Source organism: Delphinapterus leucas, chromosome 3, assembly GCF_059928025.1.
Source record: "Delphinapterus leucas isolate spDelLeu-1000000601 "Yukka" chromosome 3, BTC_Dleu_Yukka2, whole genome shotgun sequence".
Classification (NCBI taxonomy): Eukaryota; Metazoa; Chordata; class Mammalia; order Artiodactyla; family Monodontidae; genus Delphinapterus; species Delphinapterus leucas.
The window spans coordinates 62,801,565-62,818,029 of NC_143131.1; the positions used below are offsets into that span (position 1 = coordinate 62,801,565).

Consider the following 16,465-nt stretch of genomic DNA (forward strand, 5'->3'; position numbering starts at 1 on the left):
AACCACTGCACCACCAGGGAAGCCCTACTGTCTTCTTTTTAAAGAGTTATGGGAAATGATCACCACAGCAACATTATAAAAAAGTATACAGAGAAAAGCAATTATATTATTTTCTCAGGTAAATGTGGTATTTATCAGCCTAAATCCATCTTAAGGAATAAAATCATTCCTTACTTTTACTTCACATTTATAGGAAAAAAAAACCCTTTTTTTTGGCCACAGCCATTGGCTTGTGGGATCCTAGTTCCCTGACCAGGGATCAAACCCAGGCCCTGCGCAGTGAAAGTGCAGAGTCCTAACCACAGGACCGCCAGGGAATTCCCTATAGGAAAATTTTATAACCCCAAAAACTCTGGCTCTTTCCCCAGATTAGGAAACATAAACAGGCAAGAACATGAAAAAGATATTCACACTTTCCAAAAAACTTTCTGGAGTTATAAATATAGTCAATATAGCCCAAACACAAACTTCAAGTCTAACTCACCCAAACAGATGTACTTAAATGACAGTATGTGATTTCGTAATAATGAAAAAGTAAAAGAAACAAAGATAAGATACTTGACCGTGTGAAACTTGTAAGTACAAAATACACAAAAATGAAGACAATTTTTAAAAACGTAAGTAGAAAAGATAATATACTATATTCATGCTAATAACATGAGTAAAGCTAAAGTAAAGTGTAGTTAATCAGGTAAAGCTTCAAGTTTTAAGATTCTAGAGAAAAATGTGGATTTTGAAAAATTACTGAGCCAAGAACTTTAAGGCTAACAATCTACTTTCAAGAGTTCATACCCTAACGGTCCTCCTCAATAAAAGAGACAAATGTTTAGTAAAGGTTACTTTTCTACCAAAACCATGCTTCTAGTACAAATACTGAAGAAAACATGGACAAAGCAAGAGATTATGTATATTTTTTATTAGAATAATGCATTTTGAAACTGCAAGCACATCTACCCTCTGAAATGTAGATAGTGTGCACCTTTACCTAATTTAAAGAGATTTCAATTTCTTTCTTATTAAGAAAAAAAGCAAGAAAAGGGCCTCGGAAGAGCCAAAATTAAGGTCAAAATTTACACTAAAGTTTATATATATGATTTATAGGAGAGATCTTCATGTCCTCATTCAGAGCAGTTACTCTTAAGTCTATTTCTACAAATTTGGTTTCTTATAAATTTACACAAAAATTTGGTTTCTTGTATTTTAAAGTAATAGATGAGAAAGGGGAAAACTAGTGCCATAGACAGGCATGCTGATAGAAGAAGTAATGATAGAAATCTCACTAGGGATGAGAAAGAAGACCCATATAAAGCAAGGCAGTTAGGAGCACTTCAAGGAGAATATAAAGGCCTCAGCAACCTGATAATCCCCTAAAGTGGTCTTACCTTTACTTATAATAAAGGACAGCGATAAATTTAAGTATTAAAGAAGATTAAATGAGGAGCAGCAGGACCAGGAAGGGTAAAAAGGAAAAAAAAAAAAAAAAAGGCTAAATGATATGCTCTGTTTAAAAACAAAGAAACTGGGAGACTCAAGAGGGAAGAGATATGGGAACATATGTATATGTGTAACTGATTCACTTTGTTATAAAGCAGAAACTAACACACCATTGTAAAGCAATTATAGCCCAATAAAGATGTTAAAATAAATAAATAAATAAAACCAAAACACTCTCTAAAGCAGAAAAAAAAAGAAACTTTTAATAGAAATTTAAATGAGAAAAAACTAATACTCATGGAGCTATGTCTGGTTGTGTTCCACTGGAAAGGTCAGGAGGTAGTCTTCTTGAAGGGCCTTACTAAAAAAGCCTTCCCCTCCTTGGCCCATTAATCACAGCCAAATTTCTGGTTCTTAGGCTCAAAATTTATTTTGTAAGCCCACCAAGAGTAGAATCATGTCTTAAGGGCAGAACAACGTTGATTAATGAGGCTGATGTATAATGCTAGAATGCCAATTTATTGACATACAATGAGAAGCACAATTGTTTCTGGCACTAGAAAAAAGTCTTTTTCAAAACGCAAGCCCACTCTCTTATGATAGGCAGACCTATGCGAAAAACCATAGCCTTACCAGAAAATATATTGGTGAGTATGGTACCAAAAAAAGGAAAATTAGATAAACAGAATTATTTCATAGCTTAAGCAGTTTTCAGTCTTTTCTTGGAGCATTAACATTCTAAGGAGGTGTCTCAGAAGCTCTCTTTGTTTTCTGTTGTTTTATGTGCTTGAAATCTTTTTAAGATTTCTTTTGGAGGGGAAAAAAGTTCCATTGCTAAAAAGTAAAGTAAAACTACTGTTTTACTTAAAGGAAACAGGGTGGTCTTAAAAACATTAAAACTATACTCAGACTACCCAAAGCAATCTACAGATTCAATGCAATCCCTATCAAACTACCACTGGCATTTTTCACAGAACTAGAACAAAAAATTTCGCAATTTGTATGGAAACACAAAAGACCCCGAATAGCCAAAGCAATCTTGAGAACGAAAAAAGGAGCTGGAGGAATCAGGCTCCCTGACTTCAGACTATACTACAAAGCTACAGTAATCAAGACAGTATGGTACTGGCACAAAAACAGAAAGATAGATCAATGGAACAGGATAGAAAGCCCAGAGATAAACCCACGCACATATGGACACCTTATCTTTGATAAAGGTGGCAGGAATGTACAGTGGAGAAAGGACAGCCTCTTCAATAAATGGTGCTGGGAAAACTGGACAAGTACATGTAAAAGTATGAGATTAGATCACTCCCTAACACCATACACAAAAATAAGCTCAAAATGGATTAAAGACCTAAATGTAAGGCCAGAAACTATCAAACTCTTAGAGGAAAACATAGGCAGAACACTCTATGACATAAATCACAGCAAGATCCTTTCTAACCCACCTCCTAGAGTAATGGAAATAAAAACAAAAATAAACAAATGGGACCTAATGAAACTTCAAAGCTTTTGCACAGCAAAGGAAACCATAATCAAGACCAAAAGACAACCCTCAGAATGGGAGAAAATATTTGCAAATGAAGCAACTGACAAAGGATTAATCTCCAAAATTTACAAGCAGCTCATGCAGCTCAATAACAAAAAAACAAACAACCCAATCCAAAAATGGGCAGAAGACCTAAATAGACATTTCTCCAAAGAAGATATACAGAATGCCAACAAACACATGAAAGAATGCTCAACATCATTAATCATTAGAGAAATGCAAATCAAAACTACAATGAGATATCATCTCACACCAGTCAGAATGGCCATCATCAAAAAATCTAGAAACAATAAATGCTGGAGAGGGTGTGGAGAAAAGGGAACACTCTTGCACTGCTGGTGGGAATGTGAATTGGTTCAGGCACTATGGAGAACAGTATGGAGGTTCCTTAAAAAACTACAAATAGAATTACCATATGACCCAGCAATCCCACTACTGGGCATATACCCTGAGAAAACCAAAATTCAAAAAGAGTCATGTACCAAAATGTTCATTGCAGCTCTATTTACGATAGCCCGGAGATGGAAACAACCTAAGCGCCCATCATCGGATGAATGGATAAAGAAGATGTGGCAATATATACAATGAAATATTACTCAGCCTTAAAAAGAAATGAAATTGAGCTATTTGTAATGAGATGGATAGACCTAGAGTCTGTCATACAGAGCGAAGTAAGTCAGAAAGAAAAAGACAAATACCGTATGCTAACACATATATATGGAATTTAAGGAAAAAAAATGTCATGAAGAACCTAGGGATAAGACAGGAACAAAGACGCAGACCTACTGGAGAACGGACTTGAGGATATGGGGAGGGGGAAGGGTGAGCTTTGACAGGGTGAGAGAGAGTCATGGACATATACACACTAACAAACGTAGTAAGGTAGATAGCTAGGGGGAAGCAGCCGCAAGGCACAGGGATATTAGCTCGGTGCTTTGTGACAGCCTGGAGGGGTGGGATAGGGAGAGTGGGAGGGAGGGAGACACAAGAGGGAAGACATATGGGAACATATGTATATGTATAACTGATTCACTTTGTTATAAAGCAGAAACTAACACACCATTGTAAAGCAATTATACCCCAATAAAGATGTTTAAAAAAAAACAACAAAAAACTATACTCAGAACACCCCCATCTCCTGGACAAGGCTTTAGGTGGACAAAACCGATATTTACCCTGTGATTTTCTTTATTTTGTGCTTTCACTGTTGACCAAGCTTCCTTCCTATTAATACACTTAACACACTCTTTGTAGAAAAGATAATCCAGTCAATCAGTTAACAGTCTAGTCTTATAAGACTAGAACCCATTCTCTCTTTCAGACATCTTTGTGTATCTTTATTATGACCTATTAAATATTGCTTTCATTTTATCCTCTGAGATTAAATCTTATTTCCAGTTTCTTAGGTAATATTTTAATATAATCCTAAGTATTAATAGTGGTATATAAACTATTTTATAAATGTTTCCAGTCAGAATGGTTAAACTGAAATCGTTTTTTGGTGTTTTTAAAAAAGTAAAACTTGAAAGTTTGACTATTTAGTAAGACTCCATCCTTAAGGCTGTATTCAGCTGAGATGTTGTAAGGAGTTGAATAGTGTTGCCCAAAATTCATGTCTACCCAGAACCTCAGAATGTGATCTTATTTGGAAATAGGTTCTTTTTTTTTTTTTAATTTTATTTATTTTATTTTTGGCTGTGTTGGGTCTTTGTTGCTGTGCGCGGGCTTTTCTCTAGTAGTGGCGAGCGGGGGCTACTCTTCGTTGCGGCGCATGGGCTTCTCATTGCGGTGGCTTCTCTTGTTGCAGAGAAGGCTTCTCTAGGCTGTGCAACTATTGAGCATGGGCTTCAGTAGTTGCGGCACGTGGGCTCAGTAGTTGTGGCGCATGGGCTTAGTTGCTCCGCAGCATGTGGGATCTTCCTGGACCAGGGTTCAAACCTGTGTCCCCTGCATTGGAAGGCAGATTCTTAACCACTGTGCCAACAGGAAAGCCTGGAAATAGGTTTTCTATAGACATAATTCATTAAGATGAGGTCATACAGGATTGGCATGGGGCCTAAGTCCAATGACTGGTGTCCTTATAAGAGACACACCAGGAAGAAGGCCATGTAAAGACAGAAGCAGAGACCGGAGTTATACTGCCAAAAGCCAAAGAAAACGGAGGATTGCTGGCAACCATAAGAAGCTAGAAGAGGCAAGGAAGGATGGAGGGAAGAGCATGATTTGCTGACACCTTGATTCCAGACTTCTAGCCTCCAGAAACGTGAGAGAATAAATTTTAGTTGTGTTAAGCCACCCAGTTCACAGTAATTTTATATTGGCAGCCCTAAGAAATTAATACAGATTTAACACAAGCTGAATTGCTTCTTTTTAGAGAAATATTTGTGGAACACCAATGCTTTAAAGGGCTTGAATTCCAGTGATCTGTTGTTACTAGGAGGGAACAAAACAGAAACCTTCCAGTTTCAAGTCTTAGAATCTTTTCACTATACCATATTCTCCTATCCATCTGTCCGTCCGTCCATCCATCCATCCATTCATCCATCCAATAGTTACCATATGCTTACACTGTGCCAAGCAGTGGGCAATGAACAGGACAAATACTATCCCTTCCTTCACAGTGAACTTGTCTAGTCTCACTCAGTAGGTTGTGGAAATCCTTCCATGTTAATGCATACAGTCCTATATCAGGTATTTTTTAATAACTGTATGTACGGTGTTTCACTGATCGCATGCAGATTTTAAGCAATATCTTATCGATGAAAACTTAAATTATTTCCAATTTTAAAGTATTATTGTAAACACCGAGATGAACATAATTGTACATACATCTATACCCTTGTCTGCATATCTTATTTAAATGAAAATCGTAGCATGGCTTCTAGGTCTAAGGGTATGTACATTTTACTTAGTGATATGTATTGCCAAATTGCCCTCTATAAAGACTGTATCAACTGACATTTGCATCAACAGTGAGAAGAGAGCCCATTTCTCTCACCAACACTTGGTACTGGTGTTTTCATTTATGCCAATGTTATAGGTGACCAATAATATCATAGCTGTGCTTGTATTTTTGTGATTATTAGTGAGTTATAGTCATTAAGGGTACAGTCTGACTTTCTGAATTTGAATGCAGGTTCCACTGGTTCAGGTTCCTTAAATTCTTGGTGCCTCAGTTCCTCAATGGTAAAGCAAGGATAACAACAGTATCTGCCAATAGCTGGGAGAATTAAATGGGTTAATATCTATGAAGTACTTACAACCATATGTAGTTCATAGTGTTATTATTTCATATGTCATCCAATTCTCCTTTCTTTGTATGTAAATTTTCTGTTTATATTTTTATCTATCTTTATGGTGGAGTGTTCATCTCTCTTATTAATTTGTAAGAACTCTTTTTATATTCTAGATCTTATCCTTTATCTGGCATGTAGTTGGTAAATACTTTGCCCAATATGTCGCTTGTTTTTCCATTTTATTTGATTTTTCTTCCTTTTACCTCCTTTTCTGTTCTGTTCTCCTAGAGAAATTTTATTGTATAATGTTTATATACTCAGGTCTATCAATCTTATCTCTATGGCTTCACAATTTATGTGGATAAGGAAGCACTTTTCACAAAATATAGTATTTTAATTTAATGGTAAAGTGAAAGACAGCTAACATTTTTGTTTTTCTTGTTTAGGAGAGAAACTTCTAGAAGACTTGAGAAGTAATTTCTTGGTAGAGTCTCATTAATTTAATATTCAGGGTGGGCATTACTGATAGATGTGGAAATTTATTACAATCTTTCCTCTTTAAAGAAAAAATGAAAACAATTAGTGATTTGGGACATTACTAAAAAGATTTTCTAGAGTTATAGTTCTCCACAAAGAGTGGCTACAAGTCTCCTGTTTCAGAATTTCTCTCAATCTTAAACATTTTCCTATAAGCAAATGGGTGTCTAGATCCTATGAAATCATATATATAGATTTTACATATTATGAAGAGATTTTGGTTACTGATATCCTAGGTACAAAGGATCACAACATGGAAAGACAGGCTATTAACTGAGGTACTCAACTTTCATTCATTGGCAAATGCCAAATTAGAAACGAAACTTTTTTTTTCCCCACTGGTTGTCAAATAACACTTTATTATTTTCCTTTGCAGTTGTTAACAAGCTGGGCAATCCATCACACCATTGTTGATGTCATCTAAGATGTCGTGAGGGTGGCAGCCATCAACATTGCAGCCCACAGGCTAGACGGTCCCCAGGATCTCTTTAATGGTTCCAGAGAGTTCTCTAGCTAAAGATCGATGCCACATCTGTCTGGCAATGTTGACAATCTCATCAAAAGTGATGTTTCCACTGTGCTTAATGTTTTTCTGCTTCTTTCTGTCTCTTGGCAGTTCCTTGAGGGCTCTGATGATCAGGGCAGAGGCAGAAGGTACCACCTCAATCTGGGCCTGTTGGTTCTGAATGGTCAGTTTCACTGTAATCCTCAGACCCTTCCAATCACCAGTTGCCTTGGCAATGTCACAGACCCAGGGGACTGATCATGGGGGAAAGGGCAAATGTGGCACCGACTTCCCCACCGGTGCACCTCAGGTACACAACTTTGATCTCATTGGGGTCGAATTTAGGTGGCATGGTGGAGGCGGCTGGTGTCGGATGAACCTGGATTCAGGACAACCAAAGAAAGTTGCACCTTGGCCTCCTCCGAGCCGAAAGCCGAAAGCAAAACATTTTTAATGCACATAATTTGCTCAATTTTCCTCTCAAGGGAATTAATTTTTCAAAGGAAATTTCATTATGTTTACCTAGGCATGCCTCATCACTCTAGTTCCTTTCAGCTCTGTTCTAATTACAATCCAAAGTTTGCATCCTTTGTGGATTTTCTTGCATGCTTTCTCCCAGGTAATTAATATAATTTAAATAAAATTGTATTTAACATAGCACCATGCAGAACACCACCTCCAATTCAATATGATGCCATCATTACCTTTGGTATGATCCAACTGCTAGTTTTTAGCCCATGTTGACAACTAACAAGAACTTATTTTAATTTCCCTAAAATAGTATTAACTATTCTAGTGAAAATTAGATATTAGCTTCCTGCCTACTGAATATGAATTTTGTAATTCTACTCTATTAAAGCTAACACAATAAGAGCATTCAAGTTTATTTGGCTTAATTTGTCCTTCACATACCCATATGCATGTTGTTCATTCTTCATTATTCTGTACACCCTTTACATACATTCTTAAGGGCAAACATGAGAAGCACAGTTTTATACATCCTACTCACAGGTTTGCATTAAAAACAAAACAACAGACTGAACTGCCCTGGAGCCTGAGGGGAGGGTGGCCTAACTGAGGCTGCTGGCTCTGGAGGGGCCCCACCAGCCGAAGCTGCGACAGTCCTGGGGATCACGGGCAAGAGGACAGACAGGAGAAGCAAGAAGAACTACAATCCTGCAGCCTGTGGAACAAACGCCACATTCACAGGAAGAGAGACAAGATGAAAAGGCAGAGGGCTATGTACCAAATCATGGAACAACATAAAACCCCAGAAAAACAACTAAATGAAGTGGAGATAGGAAACCTTCCAGAAAAAGAATTCAGAATAATCATAGTGAAGATGATCCAGGATCTCGGAAAAAGAATGGAGGTAAAGATCAAGAAGATGCAAGAAATGTTTAACAAAGACCTAGAAGAATTAAAGAACAAACAAACAGAGGTGAACAACACAATAATCGAAATGAAAAATACACTAGAAGGAATCAGTAGCAGAATAACTGAGGTAAAAGAACGCATAAGTGACCTGTAAGACGGAATGGTGGAATTCACTGCTGCAGAACAGAATAAAGAAAAAAGAATGAAAAGAAATGAAGACAGCCTAAGGGACCTCTGAGACAACATTAAACGCAACAACATTCGTATTATAGGGGTCCCAGAAGGAGAAGAGAGAGACAAAGGACCAGAGAAAATATGTGAAGAGATTATAGTCAAAAACTTCCCTAACATGGGAAAGGAAATAGCCACCCAAGTCCAGGAAGTGCAGAGAGTCCCATACAGGATAAACCCAAGGAGAAACACGCCAAGACACATAGTAATCAAATTGGCAAAAATTAAAGACAAAGAAAAATTACTGAAAGCAGCAAGGGAAAAACGACAAATAACATACAAGGGAACTCCCATAAGGTTAACAGCTGATTTCTCAGCAGAAACTCTACAAGTCAGACGGGAGTGGCATGATATACTTAAATTGATGAAATGGAAGAACCTACAACCAAGATTACTCTATCTGGCAAGGATCTCATTCAGATTCGATGGAGAAATCAAAAGCTTTACAGACAAGCAAAAGCTAAGGGAATTCAGCATCACCAAACCAGCTCTACAACAAATGCTAAAGGAACTTCTCTAAATGGGAAACAATAGAGAAGAAAAGGACATACAAAACAAACCCAAAACAATTAAGAAAATAGTAACAAGAACATACATATCGATAATTACCTTAAACGTGAATGGATTAAATCCTCCAACCAAAAGACACAGGCTCGCTGAATGGATACAAAAACAAGCCCCATATATATGCTGTCTACAAGAGACCCACTTCAGACCTAGGGACACATTCAGACTGAAAGTGAGGGCATGGAAAAAGATATTCCATGCAAATGGAAATCAAAACAAAGCTGGAGTAGCAATACTCATATCAAATAAAATAGACTTTAAAATAATGTTACAAGAGACAAGAAAGGACACTACATAATGATCAAGGGATCAATCCAAGAAGAAGATGTAACAATTATAAATATATATGCACCCAACACGGGAGCACCTCAACACATAAGGCAACTGCTAACAGCTATAAAAGAGGAAATTGACAGTAACACAATAATAGTGGGGGACTTTAATACCTCACTTACACCAATGGACAGATCATCCAAACATAAAATTAATAAGGAAATACAAGCTTTAAATGACACAACAGACCAGACAGATTTAACTGATATTTATAGGACATTCCGTCCAAAAACATCAGATTACACTTTCTTCTCAAGTGCACACGGAACATTCTCCAGGAGAGATCACATCTTGGGTCACAAAGTAAGCCTCAGTAAATTTAAGAAAATTGAAATCATATCAAGCATCTTTTCTGACAACAATGCTATGAGATTAGAAATCAATTAGAGGGTAAAAAAAAAAAGTAAAAACATAAACACATGGAGGCTAAACAGTACATTACTAAATAACTAAGAGATCACTGAAGAAATCAAAGAGGAAATCAAAAAATACTTAGAGACAAATGACAATGAAAACACGATGATCCAAAACCTATGGGAGGCAGCAAAAGCAGTTCTAAGAGGGAAGATTATAGCAATACAAGCCTACCTCAACAAACAAGAAAAATCTCAAATAAACAATCGAAACTTACACCCAAAGGAACTAGAGAAAGAAGAACAAACAAAACCCAAAGTTAGCAGAAGGAAAGAAATCATAATGATCAGAGCAGAAATAAATGAAATAGAAACAAAGAAAACAATTGCAAAGATCAATAAAACTAAAAACTGGATCTTTGAAAAGATAAACAAAATTGATAAACCATTAGCCAGACTCATCAAGAAAAAGAGGGAGAGGACTCAAATAATAAAATTAGAAATGAAAAAGGAGAAGTTACAACATAAACCGCAGAAATACAAAGCATCTTAAGAGACTACTACAAGCAACTCTATGCCAATAAAATGGACAACCTGGAAGAAATGGGACAAATTCCTAGAAAGGTATAACCTTCCAAGAGTGAACCAGGAAGAAACAGAAAATATGAACAGACCAATCGCAAGAAATGAAATTGAAACTGTGATTTAAAATCTTCCAACAGGGCTTCCCTGGTGGCGCAGTGGTTGAGACTCCGCCTGCTGATGCAGGGGACACAGGTTCGTGCCCCGGTCCTGGAAGATCCCGCATGCCATGGAGCGGCTGCGCCCGTGAGCCATGGCCGCTGGGCCTGCGCGTCCGGAGCCTGCTACTCCACAACGGGACGGGCCACAGCAGTGAGAGGCCCGCGTACCGCAAAAAAAAAAAAAAAAAATCTTCCAACAAACAAAAGCCCAGGACCAGATGGCTTCACAGGTGAATTCTATCAAACATTTAGAGAAGAGCTAACATCCATCCTTCTCAAACTCTTCCAAAAAACTGCAGAGGAAGGGACACTCCCAAACTCATTCTATGAGGCCGCCATCACCTTGATCCCAAAACCAGACAAAGATACTACAAAAAAAGAAAATTACAGACCAATATCACTGATGAATATAGATGCAAAAATCCTCAACAAAATACTAGCAAACAGAATCCAACGACAAATTAAAAGGATCATACACCATGATCAAGTGGGATTTATCCCAGGGATGCAAGAATTCTTCAGTATACACAAATCAATCCATGTGATACACCATATTAACAAATTGAAGGATAAAAATCATATGATCATCTCAATAGATGCAGAAAAAGCTTTTGACAAAATTCAACACTCATTTATGATAAAAACTTTCCAGAAAGTGGGCATAGAGGGAACCTACCTCAACATAATAAAGGCCATATAAGACAAACCCACAGCAAACATCATTCTCAATGGTGAAAAACTGTAAGCATTTCCTCTAAGATCAGGAACAAGACAAGGATGTCCGCTCTCACCACTATTATTCAACATAATTTTGGAAGTCCTAACCATGGCAATCAGAGAAGAAAAAGAAATAAAAGGAATACAAATTGGTAAAGAAGAAGTAAAACTGTCACCGTTTGCAGATGACATGATACTATACATAGAGAATCCTAAAGATGCCATCAGAAAACTACTAGAGCTAATCAATGAATTTGGTAAAGTTGCAGGATACAAAATTAATGCACAGAAATCTCTTGCATTCCTATACACTAACGAAAAATCTGAAAGTGAAATTATGGAAACACTCCCATTTACCACTGCAACAAAAAGAATAAAATACCTAGGAATAAACCTACCTAGGGAGACAAAAGACCTGTATGCGGAAAACTATAAGACACTGTTGAAAGAAATTAAAGATGATACCAACAGATGGAGAGATATACTATGTTCTTGGATTAGAAGAATCAATATTGTGAAAATGACTATACTACCCAAAGCAATCTACAGATTCAATGCAATCCCTATCAAATTACCAGTGGCATTTTTTACAGAACTAGAACAAAAAAATCTTAAAATCTGTATGGAGACACAAAAGACCCCAAATAGCCAAAGCATTCTTGAGGGAAAAAAGTGGAGCTGGGGGAATCAGACTTCCTGACTTCAGACTATACTACAAAGCTACAGTAATCAAGACAATATGGTACTGGCACACAAAAACAGAAATATAGATCAGTGGAACAGGAGGACATAAAGCCCAGAGATAAACCCATGCACCTATGGTCAACTAATCTATTGCAAAGGAGGCAAGGATATACAATGGAGAAACGACAGTCTCTTCAATAAATGGTGCTGGGAAAACTGGACAGCTACGTGTAAAAGAATGAAAGTAGAACACTCCCTAACACCATACACAAAAATAAACTCAAAATGGATTAGAGACCTAAATGTAAGATGGGACACCATAAAACCCTTAGAGGAAAACACAGGAAGAACACTCTGACATAAATCACAGCAAGATCTTTTTTGACCCACCTCCTACAGTAATGGAAATAAAAACAAAAATAAACAAATGGGACCTAATGAATGGGAAAAAATGTTTGCAAATGAATCAATGGACAAAGGATTAATCTCCAAAATATATAAACATCTCATGCAGCTCAATATTAAAAAAACAAACAACCCAATCCAAAAATGGGCAGAACACCTAAATAGACATTTCTGCAAAGAGGACATACAGATGGCCAAGAAGCATATGAAAAGCTGCTCAACATCACTAATTATTAGAGAAATGCAAATCAAAACTACAACGACGTTATCACCTCACACCAGTTAGAATGGGCATCATCAGAAAATCTACTAACAACAAATGCTGGAGACGGTGTGGAGAAAAGGGAACCCTCTTGCACTGTTGGTGGGAATGTAAATTGATACAACCAGTATGGAGAACAGTATGGAGGTTCATTACAAAGTTAAAAATAGAATTAACATATGACCCAGCAATCCCACTACTGGCCATATACCCAGAGAAAACCATAATTCAAAAAGACACATGCACCCCAATGTTCATTGCAGCATTATTTACAATAGCCAGGTCATGGAAGCAACCTAAATGCCCATCGACAGACAACTGGATAAAGAAGATGTGGTACATATATACAATGGAATATTACTCAGCCATAAAAGGAATGAAACTGGGTCATTTGTAGAGACGTGGATGAATCTAGGGAGTGTCATACAGGGTGAAGTAAGTCAGAAGGAGAAAAACAAATATCGCATATTAATGCATATATGTGGAACCTAGAAAAATGGCACAGATGAACCGGTTTGCAGACAGAAATTGAGACAGAGATGTAGAGAACAAACGTATGGACACCAAGGGTGGAAAGCAGCGGCAGGTGGTGGTGGTGGTGTGATGAATCGGGAGATTGGGATTGACATGTATACACTGAAATGTATAAAATGGATGACTAATAAGAACCTGCTGTATTAAAAAAAAAATTCAAAAAAGAAAAAGATGTTAAAAAAAGAAAAAAAGCTAAAAAAACATAAAACAGGATTATCTCCACTTAAAAGAAATTCCCAAAGCAGAAATTCATCCATTTAAAATAAACTCTGTGCAACCACTACTATGTAGCACTTAACTAGACATAGTCCAACAGAGGTCAAGTTGGTTCTAAGTTAAAAAGTCTAGCTGGAAAAGAAAAAATTTAAACAAAAGGAAAAAACTGTTTTCTTTAGCTCGACAATGCAGCCTTCAAACTGTCACTAGAATTCCTTTGCTTTACTTAGATAATTCAATAAACAGACACAATGTCTATAGAATTCCAAATTTCTCAAAAGGACATTAAAGACCCCCTGGCTGTATTTCTCATTATACACTCCATGCTTTTTTGTTTGATTGTTTTTGTTTTTGTTTTGGCTGCACTGGGTCTTCGTTGCTGCTCGCAGGCTTTCTCTAGTTAGGGCGAGCGGGAGCTACTCTTCGTTGTGGTGCGCAGGCTTCTTATTGTGGTGGCTTTTCTGTGGAGCACAGGCTCTAGGCGCGCGGGCTTCAGTAGTTGTGGCACGTGGGCTCAGTAGTTGTGGCTCCCGGGCTCTAGAGTGCAGGCTCAGTAGTTGTGGCACATGGGCTTAGTTGCTCCCCGACATGTGGGATCTTCCTGGACCAGGGCTGGAACCCGTGTGCCTTGCATTGGCAGGTGGATTCTTAACCACTGTGCCACCAGGGAAGCCCCAACACTCCATGCTTTTTACACAGCTATCATAATGTCCATAAAATGTCCCAAGTATATCCAACTCATTTCCTAAATGGAGATTTTTATCTTATTTCTTTTGCTAAGAGAACATGATTCCCCTTCCCAATCCTCAACGCCTCATCTTGACCACTCACTCAAGATCTACTTCAAATGTCATTTCTTCCAGGAAGCCTTCCTCAACTCACCCAGCAGAATTTTAAACTGATTTCTTATCCAAATAACTATAACCGAAATAGTTGTATCTTGATGACAATATACATCTACATAATGCTTTACAGTTGAGCTGCTTGCACAATAGTATCTCTTTTGGAAATACATGAGAATAACATCCCCAAAAGTTTTCTAAAGAGCTTATAATTGAACCGTTTTCCTGTTTCTTTAAACCAATAGCTACAGCCACTCCTGAAGTTTTTGACATAAATATGAAAAAGCTCATATCGCTAAGGAAACTATCAGAAGTCTATCTGCTAGGTGTGAACACTCACATCTGCAGATCTGATTCTTAGACTGAAAGTATGACCAAAAGCCTTTGTTAACAACGACAATAAAAACAAAAAGCAGGCAGTCCTTTCCTTATTAAAACATGAAAGGCTAGCCATCTCCAGTGACTGTTTTCCAGCTTTCTTTGGCAAATAGTGCAAGTGTTAGCAGTGGGATTATTTATGTGACGGGAATTTTAAAGAAAGTAGAGTATTCCATAACTCAGCCTATATAAGAAGTAATTTACCAATTCTCCTACTCAGGTCAAATAAAATTTAAGCCAATGGAATGTCAGAAGATCTGGGTTTTAGTTCTAATTCTTGACTACCTTGTAATGTGATCTTGGGTAAGCTGCTTAATTTCTCTGGGTCTCAGGTTCAACATCTGTAAAATGAGGGGGCTGGACTAGATGATCCCTAGGGTATGTTGCAGCTCAAAAATGGAAAGGAAGAAACGCATCTTAAATTCATTTTATTAATAGTGGAAATCAAACCATCAGCAGAGACTGATAATTTTTTCTATTTATTTACAAAGCTGATAAATAATATTCTGAAACTGACCCTAAAATGCTTAGTTGGGTTTTCGGTCAATAAATCTAGCACTTAAAGTTTAACTATCAATTTCTCGTCTCTTTACTGATATATCTTTCATCCTTAGGTCTCAAAAGTTGCCATAAAATTTCTTGTTTCTATGCAATTCATGATATAATTCATCCCACTCTGGTGTTTCAACAATTTAACGGTTCTAATTGCCTTATTATCTGCTCTGGTGCAGTAGTAAAGCCTCTGAACATTTCATTTACCTTACCAACAAGAAATCCCATATATCTCAGCCTTAAGGATATTACCTCTACCTCTTGGATGAGCAGAGGCATGAAGAACTTAAGCTCTCTGGAAAGCCAATATAATCTATCACTATTTAACTGTTTGTCAATGTTTATGCCTGTCTCAACTCACATTTAATGGGGCTTTTTATTGTTATTTTCCACTATAAAATTTTGAAGACACCTAAATGTCACTAATTCCCTTCTAAGTTTAGCATGTCTATTGCAATGTTACTTACCTGGGAGACACAGTAACATGGTACAAATGAATGCTATGGAGTTAAGCAGACTAACTCCAAATCTTAGTTCTGACCTTTGCTATTTATATGACCTTAAGCAAGTTACTTGCCTCTTTGAGGCTGTTTCCCCAAGTAAAATAGGAAGACTAACTACTCTACAATACTGTAGTGAATATAAAGTAAGTACAGTTCCTGGTCTGATGCTGCACACGTAACAAGTATTCAGTAACTGTTACTCATGTCCTTCCCATTCCAAGTGCTCCCGCTTGGCTGTGATTCTGTTTGTTGAGCTGGCCAGTTTGAAAATAGATTTTAGTCACTAGCTGCTTCTATAGGAGTGTTTCCAAACAGCTGGTTGTAACCCATTAGTCAGGGTTCTAATCCATGACTCCTGAAATCAATTCAGTGGGTTTTGGTCAGCACTGTTTTAATGGAAAAGAACAGAATGGAACTGGAAATACCAGAGTACATTATAAGTGCTAAAAATAGGAATACTTCATTAAACTTTTGTTCCAGTTTTATAAATGTGTGTGTGTGTGT

At 37.3% G+C, this 16,465-nt stretch overlaps 1 protein-coding gene and 1 pseudogene across 6 annotated transcripts in view; both read right to left on the reverse strand.

Moving 5' to 3' along the window:
* LOC149749576 (large ribosomal subunit protein uL11 pseudogene) overlaps positions 1–14,545 on the reverse strand; it is an 18,758-nt pseudogene extending 4,213 nt beyond the window's left edge.
* The window catches only part of TBCA (tubulin folding cofactor A), a 104,230-nt gene that overhangs the window by 38,318 nt on the left and 49,447 nt on the right, over positions 1–16,465 (reverse strand). The gene's annotated exons all lie outside the window — the stretch shown is intronic.